The sequence below is a fragment of the Anoplophora glabripennis genome, unplaced genomic scaffold, assembly GCF_000390285.2.
Source record: "Anoplophora glabripennis isolate ALB-LARVAE unplaced genomic scaffold, Agla_2.0 scaffold489, whole genome shotgun sequence".
NCBI lineage: Eukaryota > Metazoa > Arthropoda > Insecta > Coleoptera > Cerambycidae > Anoplophora > Anoplophora glabripennis.
Window position 1 is genome coordinate 291938 of NW_019416572.1, and position 13758 is coordinate 305695.

General features: G+C 36.1%; 1 pseudogene; it reads right to left on the bottom strand.

Annotated features, from left to right (window-relative positions):
* Window positions 1-6177: 6177 nt before the first annotated feature.
* LOC111691724 lies at window positions 6178-7252 on the bottom strand (annotated as a pseudogene).
* Window positions 7253-13758: the final 6506 nt, after the last annotated feature.

The following is a 13758-nucleotide window of genomic DNA, read 5'->3' on the forward strand; positions in this document are numbered from 1 at the left end:
CTCCACCTGTTACTCCACTGCTTATTGACATTATAGTGTCACTTTTTGGAAACGGAGGGTGCTGAACAAACCTCTGCTTTAGTTTAAGTGAATCATCCGTATCTCGATTCACGCGGGAGGACCTTGCGTCTATGTGCTGCTCAGATGAAACTGCAATCACTTGACAGTAAGTTTCCATCGCGTCACAAACGTATTGCAGATGGACCTTTCCTTGTGTCCACTTTGCAAGAGCACTGTCAGTGAAGCCTCTTCCACGAGTTAGGCCTCCACTGGTTTTCATAAACCTCATCATTGTCTGTTCTATGGCCATGTCGGACCAAATACCGCTCCAGAACTTATCACTTCGTCTTATAGTAAAATAACCTTCTCTGGTAAACCGGTCAAATTCAGCAGGATTCATCTTCTCTTCCAGTGTTACCATTTCTTGGACATAAAGGTGAGCAGTTTTTGCATAAAAAACATGCCCAGCTGCCTGGAAGAATGGTAACATTTTTTGAATAGTGACCAAGTGAAGGTTCCAGTCACCCATCCTCTCAGCTTCAATGAACTGCTTCACAAGGGTGTAGAGTTCAGAGGCTCAGGGCAGTTTAATAATTGGTGGGCTCTTATCATGGTTCAAAAGTTTAATTTATTCTAATAATAGGTAACTGATTTGACAATCCTACCTGGTACCAGGGGCTACTAACTACTATAACATGGGCTGTTGGCCTCTCACACATATACATCAACTTTAATTAACTTAATTAATAACAACACTTAATCTACGTTCTTTGTTTACTTTCTCGCGACCGACCGCTTAGACCGTTCGCCACCGTCTCCCCTCACTCGTCACTGTTAGTTCCTGGGGTACGTTCCCCACTCACGGTTGCGTTCCAGTGCAAGGGTCACCATTTTGAAGTACTGGACCCACAGTGTAGAGGTTGGTCCTCTTTTTTCAAGGGTTCAAGCTGTTGCTAAATTTGCATACAATCTCCTGAACCTCTTCTTTGGTTTCAAGGATAAGTGACGAGTCTTCTGCGAGCATACTTTCAATTAAACTCCTGTCTTTATCAGTCAGGGTCACAGTGTCCCAAGCCAGGGAAGCCAGAACAGAATGAGTGAGTATATGTGCTCTGACGCCCATAAGCATGACCAGACATGATTTTGTCTACACTGTTTGGTGCATATATAACAGACACTGCATCTCTTAATCCACTTCCTGCCATAATACTTCCTATGCATCCCATAAAGGACATAAGGAGATGAAACACTATGAACAATATCCACTGCCTTAATATATAACGGCTGGTCAAAGGTCACTATGCAACTTTCCTGTCCAAGTTCTTTACATTTTTGTACTGCGGCCTGAAGAGAAGTATAAACTGTGTCACTGTGTGAAGGTGGAGCGTTGATGAACGGGAGATACAAAATTTTAGAACGGGCGTACTCCTTTTTGTTTGTGGCCTTTTCCATAAAACCATTCCAACCAGGATTTCCAGGAATATCCACCCACTTCCCACATAGCCACACAATATCAGTAACAGAAGGTAGCATGGTATGGTATGGTAAGGTATCCACGTCATGTACAGTTATATTTTTCAAACCTTCCTTCATTGTACACGTTTGTAGCTGTACAATTCCACATCTTCGAACAACCTCTGCTGATAAAGAAAGGGGTTTTCTTTGTACACATTCTTCAGGAAGCATTGCAGAGTGTGGAGTGACACACATTATCCCTCCCATTGAATGAAATGTATTCAATCCATCAAGAGTGTTGATATTTGAATCAGCGTTATCAAAAATGAATTGGCAGAACGCTGTACCTAACACTTCTGGTTTCTTTGACCTTAGTACACATGATGTTTCGAAACGGATTGCTTCCCAATATGACGCAGAGAATCCCAAGGATGATAGCAAATCAATTAAGAGTCTCGATCCAAATTTCTTGTACAAATAAATACTTATTCCGATCAAAATCGGGGAAAGAAAAGAAACAACGCCACTACTTTCTTCCTCCACTTTTCCAGGTCACCTCTCTTATGTTTCATTACCACAGTTTGAAGAAAGGCTAGCAAAGTGGCAGGAATTACGGAATCACTGCTAGAGATGAAGTTGTCATCGACTGGCGGATAATGTTGCGTATCATGCACAATTGAGCGGATATCTTGTAGAACGATTTCTGCTGCAGCTGTTACAACTCTGATGCGTTCTTCTGCTTCCTTTTTTTTTCTTGTTTTCGTAGAAGGAGTCAGCGAAGATTTTATGACCAACATTTAGAAAACAAATCACGGGATCGTTTCCCACGCTCAACATACAGCACTTCACTCCCGTATTTCTTGAACAGACGAGATTTTATTGTTCTTACATCTGGACGACATTCATCATCAACTAAATTTAATAACTCATCCACTGAAAATTGGCATTCGTCTGAGTGTTCTTCTAGGTATGCGCAGATGTTTTCCATTGCCCTATCTACATAAGTGGCAGGTTTGCGCCCTTTGTTCTCTCCACTACTCTTTTTGTACAGTTTTTTGTTACATGAGTTGTGGTACCATGCATCTGCAGCGACCAAATCCAAGTGCTCATTACTCAGACGCTGCACAATTTTTTGGGCCCATTCATCTTCACGAGCGGCTGCTGCTTCTTTCATGGTATGTTTGACCGAAAGTTTCATTACTTTATGAGTCTTAAAACGGTCATCATCAGGATTCCGTTCTTGTCGTCACACAAAAAACAATGTTCTTGGAAATTGAAAGGCTGTGTTTTAGAACGAACAGCTGCTGACGCTGACACCGTTGGTTGTGGAGCATCTTTATATCCCCGGAGAACATAAGCTGCTATTAATTTATCGTTGGTGTACTTTTTCCGGCAAGCATCATGAACGGTTCATGTACATTCTTCAACAATCGCTGGTGGTCCAGTTCTTTCCGTTTTTTGCTACATTCCAACAATGTTTTTACACCTTTTTCTTTAACTATCACATAACGTTCACTTACAACGCTTTCACAAATGAAACAAACCTTTTGGTTCATTTTAAAACTATTCAAGTAACAGAACTATGTACCTAATTAAAACTATATACAACTATGTCAGTAACTATGAACAACGTAAGTACAACCAAAAGCAAAATATACCGAACCGGAATGCTTTGCGAGTAGGAGAGCACTGATGAACTGAAGGGGTGATAGTATCAGGTGAAGCGGTAGTACCTAGACCGATTCTGATTGGCCCTCAGACTACCAGTCGTATGTGATCGGAGTCGACGAGTCGCCTCAAGGGATAAGAATGAAGGGAGGGAGGGGAAACAATGTAACAAAGCCTCGTCGAACAAGGATGGATTCCCCAAACACTTGCCATTCTCTATCTCACTCCTTCACTCGATCTCTCTTTCCCCTTTCCGTCTTACGAAAAACAAGGTAACACCTGCCTTTCTACCCCCTTTCCCCCCTTACGAATCTATGACACTTCCTATTTATTTCTAAAAGTATGTCAAATGTTTTTAAATACGTTGTTTAAAACGTATAATGCGCAGCTTGTCACTTAGAAGATAAATTTTCCGAATCAGTGGAAAAAATGTCTATGCTGAGGGTAAGACTTGCCCACAAAAAGTTTTCCCCAGGTCGTACGAGGTCGCAAACTTGTTTTTACACTACCCACAGCTTACCGAACAAGATAAAAAAAAACCTTTTACCCTATTTTTTGCAAGGTGAACCCTTCTCACACTACGCATATACTGGGCTATAACACGATATTAAGTTTAGGAAAATAACTTTTTGTGTGCTTAATCAGACCCTTTACAATACCCGGAGATCTTACGATCTATAATACTGGTTGACTTGATGGAGGCAGTTATGGATGGCATGAACTAATAAATTTGAAAATTGAAATAAAAAAATATATATTTATTTCCTCGTGTTCAATTACAAGTGTGGGTTCGTGAGCTAGAGGGAAATATGTTACGTGAGCTAATCGGCATAGAATGTCAGGGTCGGGGTGAAGAACATGTGGATTAGTGATGTTAATTTATATACAATTAGTTTTTCATTCTTATTAAAATAAATTGTTAGTAAATAATAACTGTTTTATTTGACATTACTTTGCGAAATAAATTATTATTTTAATTATTTTTTTTCCTCAACTTAAATTTATATTGTAACATATTTCTGTCACAAAATAATAACTATTATTTTCATATTCAATTTCTTTATTTTTATTCCCATTTTATTACTATTAAAAAATTAAACAGTTATTATTATTTGATTTATTATTTTTTATTTTATATTTTATATATCTCCACATTCAAATTTTTTATATGTACTACTTAGGTACTGAAGCTAAGTAAAAAAACATTTTTTAATTTTTAAAATTTATTTTTCTATTTGTAAAATTAAATATAATACTTTAATATATATATGTATATGTATATGTATTTACAATGTATGTATTTAATATGTATATGTATTTACAAAAACAATAAAAATATATTTACATTTCTTACATATCTACTATATATAAAATATATTTACAACTTAAACTAACAATTCACTTATTTTCTATCCATTCGCCCATTCAACCTTTTCAATATTTTCTCCCTTTCACTCTTTTTCTTCATTCTCGCAATATTTTCTACATCTAATTCCAACGACCTGATGTCATTGTCGACCACCCGCAACTGTTCCAACAACATCGCCCTGTGTTGGCGTTTCTCCTCCAGTGTTCGCCGCACCTCGGAGTCTCTTCGATCCCGTTCGGCATCTTTCTTATTCAATCTTTCCATTAATTGGAAAAATGCCGAAACGATATCCTGATCATATGCTTGCGAGCACTGGATCTCATCGTCGCTGTTGTCACTACGGGTAGTTTCTGTTGGATATGCATCCATTTGGACCGCCTGGGGTGTTTCTGTTGGAGGTGCATCCATTTGGACCGCCTGTGTAGGTGCCGTTTGGGGCGCTAAGGGTGTCGCCTCCTCCACCAATGGGGCCGCATACTGCTTCGGTGCCGCCAGCCAAGCCATGACCTTCATCTGGTCCTGAAGTTGACCAGGACCTGTTTCCTGAACCACCAGCGGAGCGGTGATTGGCGTTATCAGCTCACCCTCATCGATTGGTTGGATCTCCTCCCTTACTATCGTTTGCGGCCTGGCATCCTGGGGTGTAACAATGTGTTGCGCCACCACCACCACCTTTGGTTTGGGTTTTTGCAGCATCTGCCGCAACACGGAGGATTGATGATCCACCTTCTGCGATTTTTCCATCCCACGACCACGTTTCGCTGGCTTGGATGGCTGCGATGGTTTGGATGGCGTCGATGGCTTGGAAGCCTTCGATGGCTTGGAAGCCTTCGATGGCTTGGAAGGCTTCAATTGCTTCGGTGATGTCCTCTTCGGTAGCCCTAACGTTGGCGACGGTTGGAAGATGTCATCCTCCAGGTCACTTATTGGAGACAATATGGCAGGGGCGTTGTCCCGAATATCAACCAACGCCTTCGACAATATGAAGAGCTTTTCTGCAAAACTGAACAAGTCCTTTAAGCTCAGTTTTAAGAAAAGGAGAAACTTTGTATATAATCACAATAAAAGACACAAAAGCAAAATGCCACTAAAAAATATGGTTAATAGGCATCTTATAGCACACATTGAAAATATGAAGAAAAATAAATAAGTTTTTTGGGATTTATTTACTAAAAATGGTTGTACTTGTTGAGTTTTGATTAAATAATATGGACCTGTTCTGTTTTGCTTCGTTAGCTAATGGGACTTGTTAACTTTTGTAAAACTAAATTAGAATATCTACATGTATGTTTTTTAAAATATTTATTTTTAAATTTATACATTAATATTTAAGCTTATATATGAATTGCCACTTCGTCCTCCAAACAGTCACATGCTTCCTCATCCCCATCATTATGTTCTTCCTCATTTCCAGTGTTTCCTCATTATTTTCTTGAATTATATTTTCTGGATTGCTTAGTAATAATTTGTACCAATTCAAAGTTTCATATTCTTCCCAGTTTTTACCAAAATGAGTTTCAAGTAAAGTTCTTACATTGGCCAGTTTCTTAGGATTAATCTTATGGCTCTTCCGGCAAATTGTAATTTTCAAATTTTTTTTCCTCTTCATTATATTTTGTTTTTTACTTCCAAGAGTGGATTTGAAGTTTGGAAAACCTTCTACTTCCATAATTTTCTTGTCATTTTTGTCAGTTTTTGTTAAAACTATTCTTTTATACTCGCTAATGTTGTCCAGTTTTTTGTAAAGAGTTTGAAGATCTTTCGCCTTAAGAAGTTTCCAATCTTTACCCGAAATTTTAACAAATCCTGTCTATATAGTTCATGATATTTCTCTTTGTTCTCTATTACGGGCTCTTTTCTTAGTTTCCTTTCAATGCGTCCAAAAACCCTATCCGCTGGCAAGAAACTATGTCCGCGTACTGGGAAGTGGATCACTATTTTATTTATATTTTTTGTGGTTTCATTCTGCAGCCAAAACATTAAAGCATGTATAACATGCGAGTTTTTATTTTGACCACCACACCCATCGCAAAACAATCTAAGTATAGTAATTTCGGCATTCATTTCTAAACTGTTAATGTAATCTAATAATGCTGATGCAACTTCGGTACAACCTCTCCCTGCTTGGTCTTCTGTCCATGTATAAAATGTAGGTTTAGAAGAATCGGGTCTAACACAGCATAATGTATAGTAGCTTAGCTGCCTTAAATAAAAAGCTTCTCCGATAGGAGTTTTAGGAAGAGGTTGTACCTATTGCATATCAAAGCAAAATGATATGGCATTTTCAGGTTTCTTTTTTAAAAGTTTATAGAAGGCTTTAGATCGTAGTTTATGAATTCTTTTTTCTGTTATGAGTGTAACTTTTTTGTCATTATTTTTTTCGTTTTTAATTTGCTGCGATAAACGTACACAATAACTGCATAAATCCGAGGCCGGACTTCGGAATCCTATATTGAATTCGGTTACAAATACTTTATGAAACAATCCGTATTTAATTTTCAAAAATTGATTTGAACAGTTTGAATTATATATTTTATGAAGCTTACTTATATTTAATTCAGAACTAAGGTATACTCTTTTGGAATTTTTTCGTGTGTAGTGACTCTCAGTCCCTCGCAGACTGTTTATAAATTCTCGGGCACTTTGTTTTGTATCCTCGAATGCATCGGAAACTCTGTCACCGCCTCTTAACTCCTGTGGAATACCACCTTTTAATAAAATTTTTGAAATTCGAATAATTCTTGCCTTTGATAATGTCATTGCAGACAAAAAAAAAGTTTGACATACTCGCTTACATCTGTTTTTAACTGTGATCTGAAAGTGAAAACTGTGTCAATGATGCAAACATTTCATTAAACTTAAAACATTAGTTTTATAAAGACTGGAACCAGCATTAAAAACAAGGTAAAACTGAACAGTGATAAATCTCATACTTTGAAAAATGGTTTTTTTCTAATACGTCTAAATTTTCTAATAAAAAAATTACAAATTTACGTAAATATAAATTTTATTTTTATTCACTTACGTAATACTGAATCGACACATTGTGATTTTTTCTTGGTGAGGCACTGCGTGGCCGCCTTCTTAAGGGTTCAGCTGAACTTAAAAAAAGACAAAGCCTTTGGTCTTGAATTGCTTTATTATTGGAAGAATATACTTTCTTTCTAGCAGTATTTATATCCTCAATAGTAATATCTTTACAGCAGAACTTCTTTTGCATCTTATGATCACATGGTAGATTGAATTGTGGTATTTCAATGGGAACCGTATTCCTGGAAAAGCAATAAACATCTTTAAAATCTTACAATGCAATAATGAGAAACCTTTTCTAATCTATAACCTATGCAAACTTGCTTACCTTAAGTTTTTTGCTATTTCTCTTTTAGGAGTCGACCGTTTTCTCTTCCTAGTTCCCTTACTGGCTTTCTCACTATTGTAAAACTATCATCATCCATAGCAATAACTGTATTTTGTAATTCTAATTCTCACAAATAAGTAAAATTTGGAGGCAAACAATGTCCTTCCTAACCAAGCTTTTATTATTTCATGTTCTGTCAGAATTCAACAAGTCGAAACAGCTGGTGGTACCGAACAATATTCGCAGATTTTGAACTGCCATCTGAAATCCTTATATCAAAATTTGCCATATTATGGTAGCAAACCTAATACAAAGCGAGACTATGTAGTCTATTAATAGATAGATGGCGATAGTAATATTAATAATCGAAATTACAAAGAACAGTATATTCGTTATGACTTGTTTAGTTTTGTTACAAAACTGGGATCGACAAAGTGAAAATTTCACAGGACTTGTTTACTCTTGTCGTGAATAACGTTTTTATTGTACCTTATTTTGATGAAGTGACCTGTTTAGTTTTGACGCAAATTACCATTTTTCCCATTGAATTCCTAAGCGACTAATGAATTTTTGATATAAATCTGCTGACTTGTTTCTGTTTAAGATATTTGATATAATTTTGATACAAACTGATATTTTATCATATGTGGACTTGTTGAGTTTTGCAGAAAAGCTCTTCATATGTCGTCCGAGGGAACGACACCCATATCGAACACAATGACGCTAGCTGTTGGCGCCACGAAGTGCTGACCAGCGTTGGATTGCAAACGACGCCGCTCCTCAGGTATCATCTTGGGTAATTGCTTACCCACGCTTGTCTTCCTCCTGGAGGTGGTTGGGTGCCTCGGTAACGTACTTGATTTGCCCATGTTGCTCACTTAACACAAACTTATTGAACTTATACACACACTTGAACTGTTGAAGCTGTCGGAAAGACTGACTGACTTCGGTGTGATGCTCCGTCTTTTTATCTGCTCCGAACTCCTCCCCCTACTGCACTCCGTTACAATGCGCATGCGTGACCAAATATATATACATAACCAACTCGTTTATTTTGGTGTTCCCTCTTACTGCGCTGTCGCAGTCTCTTTAAAATCCGCGCACGAACTTATGTTTTCAGCCAATGTTACCAACATACCTTTTGTACTAATAAATGCTACCACTGTATAATTTCTACATTAGTAAATCCAACGAATGAAACACATTACTAATTCGCTATTTATTAATCAATAATTATATATCAAACAATTGTAATTATAAAATAATTATATATAACAATTATATTTTTACATAATATATAACAACTGAAATTATATAACAATTACATTATTATATCTAGATTACAGGATTGTTTTATGTATGGATTTTCCAATTATCCATCCAATTACGTTTTCGAGGGCCTTAATTAATAATTGCAAATTATTTGTTCCACTGATTCCCGCCCGTTGACTTAAGACAGTTACGAAACAATCGAAATTTATATCGCGTTCGGTTTGATAGTACTTAATGTCCTCGTGACCCCACGGCAAAGTAGAAACGCTGTTAGGAATGACAAAACGTTTATCGTCGTAATGGGAAAGCGCAACCTTGTTTTTTAATTCTGTATAAACATTATGCAACTCGCTTCGGAAAGAGTTCATCTTCCTGAAAATTAAACCGCCTCCCTCCACGATTTTTTTGTAGTCGTCAACTGTCAAATTATTCTTTATAACGGACCTCTTCACCCCTTTAGCTTTTTTGTTTCGCTATTTACCGATTTCACGTAATACGCTTTTGCTCCAGTCCCGTAGAATTCCATAATTGGATCTTCTGGAAATTCATCTTTCATATTCCCCAATATAGAAGTAGACACGGGAATATCTAACTCGTTTCCTTCCTTATAATTAGAAGTGTCGAAGTGGTCGATATTATATTTAATAAAGTTATAAAAGTTGTCGGTGAAAATTTTGATAATCAAAGAATCGGTGTCCGTGTAGAGTAACGAAGCGTTGCGACCAAAATTTGTTTTTATTATATCATAAAAGAAACCATATAACACGGTTTTGGATAATTCCAATATGGAAAATCCGAGGTAAAGAGGTTTATTATAATGAACTTTTAACTTGCCCATATGTATGGCTACGAAATCCTCTGAAAAGATAGTACATGATTTGAAGTTAGGTCGAGCGATTAATGTGCTCGCGCCGAATGATTTATGAACTTTTTCCCAATGAGATCAATTTTATATCTTTTCTATTGTCCACATTATCCAATGTTTTCCCATATACGGCGTTATTCATAATCTTGTAAAAATCCTTCTCGAATTTGTTTGATGTGCCATTTCTCATTGTGGTGTTAAGATCAATATAGACTTTCAGCCAAGTACTTTGATTAAATTTAATTATGCGATATTGTGATACTATCAATCCGTTTTTCACCGCTTGTTTTAAACTCCTGAAGTGTATGATATAATTATATTTGTTATTTAAATTTGGAATTAATTTTGGAATTTTTGATTTTGCACCGGGTGGAACCATATTCTCTGCCAAAAAGGACAAATCCGCGTGTGAATCGTGTAATGCTTTAGGATATTCTATATCTACTTCTAACGCGTAACCGTAAGGTCCTTCGTCAGGGATATTCATAACGTTAAAATTCAAAATTTCTTCTTCCGTCAACCACGAAAATCCACCGGTTGGTAAACATTGCGACATACTGTGTCCATAGAGATTCGTAGCATCTAAATATGTAATAAAAGAAGAAGGTTCGTTTGGATTATAATTTGGAAGAAACGTATTATTTGCAACGTGTCTCCTCTCGGAACATTGACTTATTCCGCCGCGAATACCTTTTTTGAAAAACTGTATCATTGTAATATCAGTCAAAAGTTCCAACTCGATTTTTGTTAGTCTCAGCATGGCATCCCAAGTAAGTCCGGGAGCTGTGTAATATTGCGCTGGATCTAATTTATATTTACTCAAGGAAATTTTTCGAAAGTTCTCAAATACATCACATAATATAAGCACTAATATAATAATAATCACCTAAATTCCTACAATTAAATATTTGCCATGTTTGGCGTGCTCTCTCGTACTCCGTATCCGATGTATGTGTTTCGTTTAATTTATCATAAAATTCTTCTTTGCTCGGTAAATTCTCAACATTAAGTTTTTCTAAACCCGTCAAGAAACTGTATGGAAATACACCTTTTTGCCTAATTAAGTTGAAACGTTCGATATCTGGAAAATATTTGACGGTTTCTTCGAATTGATCATCATTTAAATTTGCAGCCAAATTTTCTAAAGACGTGGATAAAAACTTGAAACTGTCGATAAACCTCATCTTTAGAAAACTCTTCTTTATTTTACCGTTATTTCCAACATAATCGTGCATGTAAAGATGTTTTGTAAATGAAATATATTTTTCTTTACTTTGGGCTATTACATCGATTTTGTCTTTACTCGAACACAATTCGCGCACGAAAAGGTGGGCATCGTACCCCGACATGTTATGCAATATAACTGGAATAAAATTTGATATTTTATAATTTAGATTACAAACGGAATGAGCGGCCCCTGGTCTCTTTTTGCCTGTCAAATGGTCTCTGACTTTAATATGAAAATTTTCTATTGGTTTCTCGCATATACTGCAAATGACGACATTATCGAAATCTCTCTTCGTGTTCAGACATAGGATCCATTGGAACTATATTTTTTAAATATTTATTACAGATTTCCCGTAAATCTGCCTCTAAACGCTGTACGAATACCTTTGTCGCATTATCCCCCCTAGAAAATACTAATTTTGAGAGTGAATCGTCGAAAGAACACTTTATCAAATATGCAAACGAAAATGGCTCCATGGCTGAAAGTCTTACACGTATAAGATTTTTCAGGGTTGGGTTCGCAAGTATCTATAGGTTTCAAAATGGACTCAAAGTCGGCATACACCACAAAAGGCATTTTCAACAGTTTTTCGAAATTTTCAAATTTTAATATGTTTTCTGGAACACTTTTCCCGAACTTATTAACACGTAATTCCAAAGTAGGTGCGGTGGTGTAAATATGGTTGCAATCCCTCCTTTGATGTAATAACAAACTCTCACAACCAAAGTAAGATACAACCATCACAGAAATACTTTTTATGCTCATTGCTAGAAATTTGACTAGAAACCAACCTCGAGAAATCCTTAATCCAACAATAATGGCTCATCATACATTCTTTCACACAATGATGATTTTTACAGCAATCCTTAGTAATAAGTAACAAATTCACATGATACCTCAATTTCTTTGATGAATATCGTAAAGGACCGACTATTTCATATTTTAACTTGTTCTTTTCGAAAGTACTTTCTAACCCGTACACGTTAACAGAGATATCGTTCATTGATTCGAATTTTGAAATGTCCTTCAATTTAACTGGAAAATCCATACCTACCAAATTTAAAACAGATGAAAAATGTGGGTACGATGACATCTCATGTATTAGACCTCTTGGTGGATATAACCGCTTTCTTGTTTTCCACAAACTTCGGTAATTTAATATAGGAGGATCCGCAAAGAGGACTGTTTTTATTCACATTTAACTCCACATACGATATTTCCTCGATGGCCCAACCTGTAAAAGGAGAAAAACATAAGTAAACAATATTATTTTTCACTCTATCAAGGATTACTTACCAGAATCTTTCTCCTCAAATTCCGATGTTTGAGATGTCATTGTGTCTACAAATTCTTGGAAAATACCATCTAGGTCCACAGACTCGTCGAGAATCCTGTTGCAGCTATTAAATGATTTAACATCGGATGTCTCCCGAGTTTGTAATATATATTTGGCAAAAGTTTCCGTATTTACTTTTATGGATTTATGAACCCTTATGATGTCTTCCAACAAACTTATTATTTTAGCCCTCACTCGAGCGAAAAATTCACTAAAGTCTGTAAGCCCCGTTTCGCTGTGCACCCGGTAGCTTATTATTCTGCACTTAAATGCACTATTTATTATTTGTATACCCTCAGATTTAGGAGTACAAGACATCGTTTTATGTTCCAATGTCCTACGATGCGCATGTAATTGGCTCCTGGGTATGTCCTTATTACAACATTTAATTGTTTGAATTGCGACAGGTGATTGAGCCTCATGATGTAATTTAGCCCGTTTTGCCTCAGGTTCACCTAAATGTATTGGTTTACATGACTCCCTTTCATGACGACGCAAGTTGTCACTGCGTGTAAAACTTCTACCACATACACTGCACAAATACATGTTTTATTATATACCACTCTCGCTCGAAACGTTATTCACAAATGAATTTCAGTCTATTCACTCCTTCCATTATATGGTGATTTGAGTGGGAATTGAGCATGCGCAGTTGATTCCGGCACCACATCAATGCAACGTTACACTAGAAGTAATTGTAGAGGTCACTCAAGGTGAACATCCAATTCATCAATACTTTTTAACTACATTGAGGTCACATTATGAAAACAATTCAAATAGGTGCTTTGTCTTCTGAACATAATATATAATGTACTGTAGAAGTTGCGTTTTTATAAATAATGAGCAATGCATTATCCACTAATAAATGTGATATCCTTCGGAGAAAATGCTGGTATATGGTAATATTGTGAGTCATACATACAGTTTAATTTTTTTGTAAATAATTAAAAGAATATAAAATTATACTATTTAATTTTTGTAAATACCAATATATATAGAGAACCATTTTTTTTTTAAGCAAAAAGGTGACCACATTTTACCATAGAACCACTATGGATATAGAATATTAATATTAAAAAATTCATAAATGAAAATTATTGTTTTATTTTGGAAATATAAAAATTGGACATAGAAAATAATACTTTGCGATAGAAATTGTGTAAATTACAATATAAATTTAAGTTAAGAAAAGCGCAAAATTTTTTTT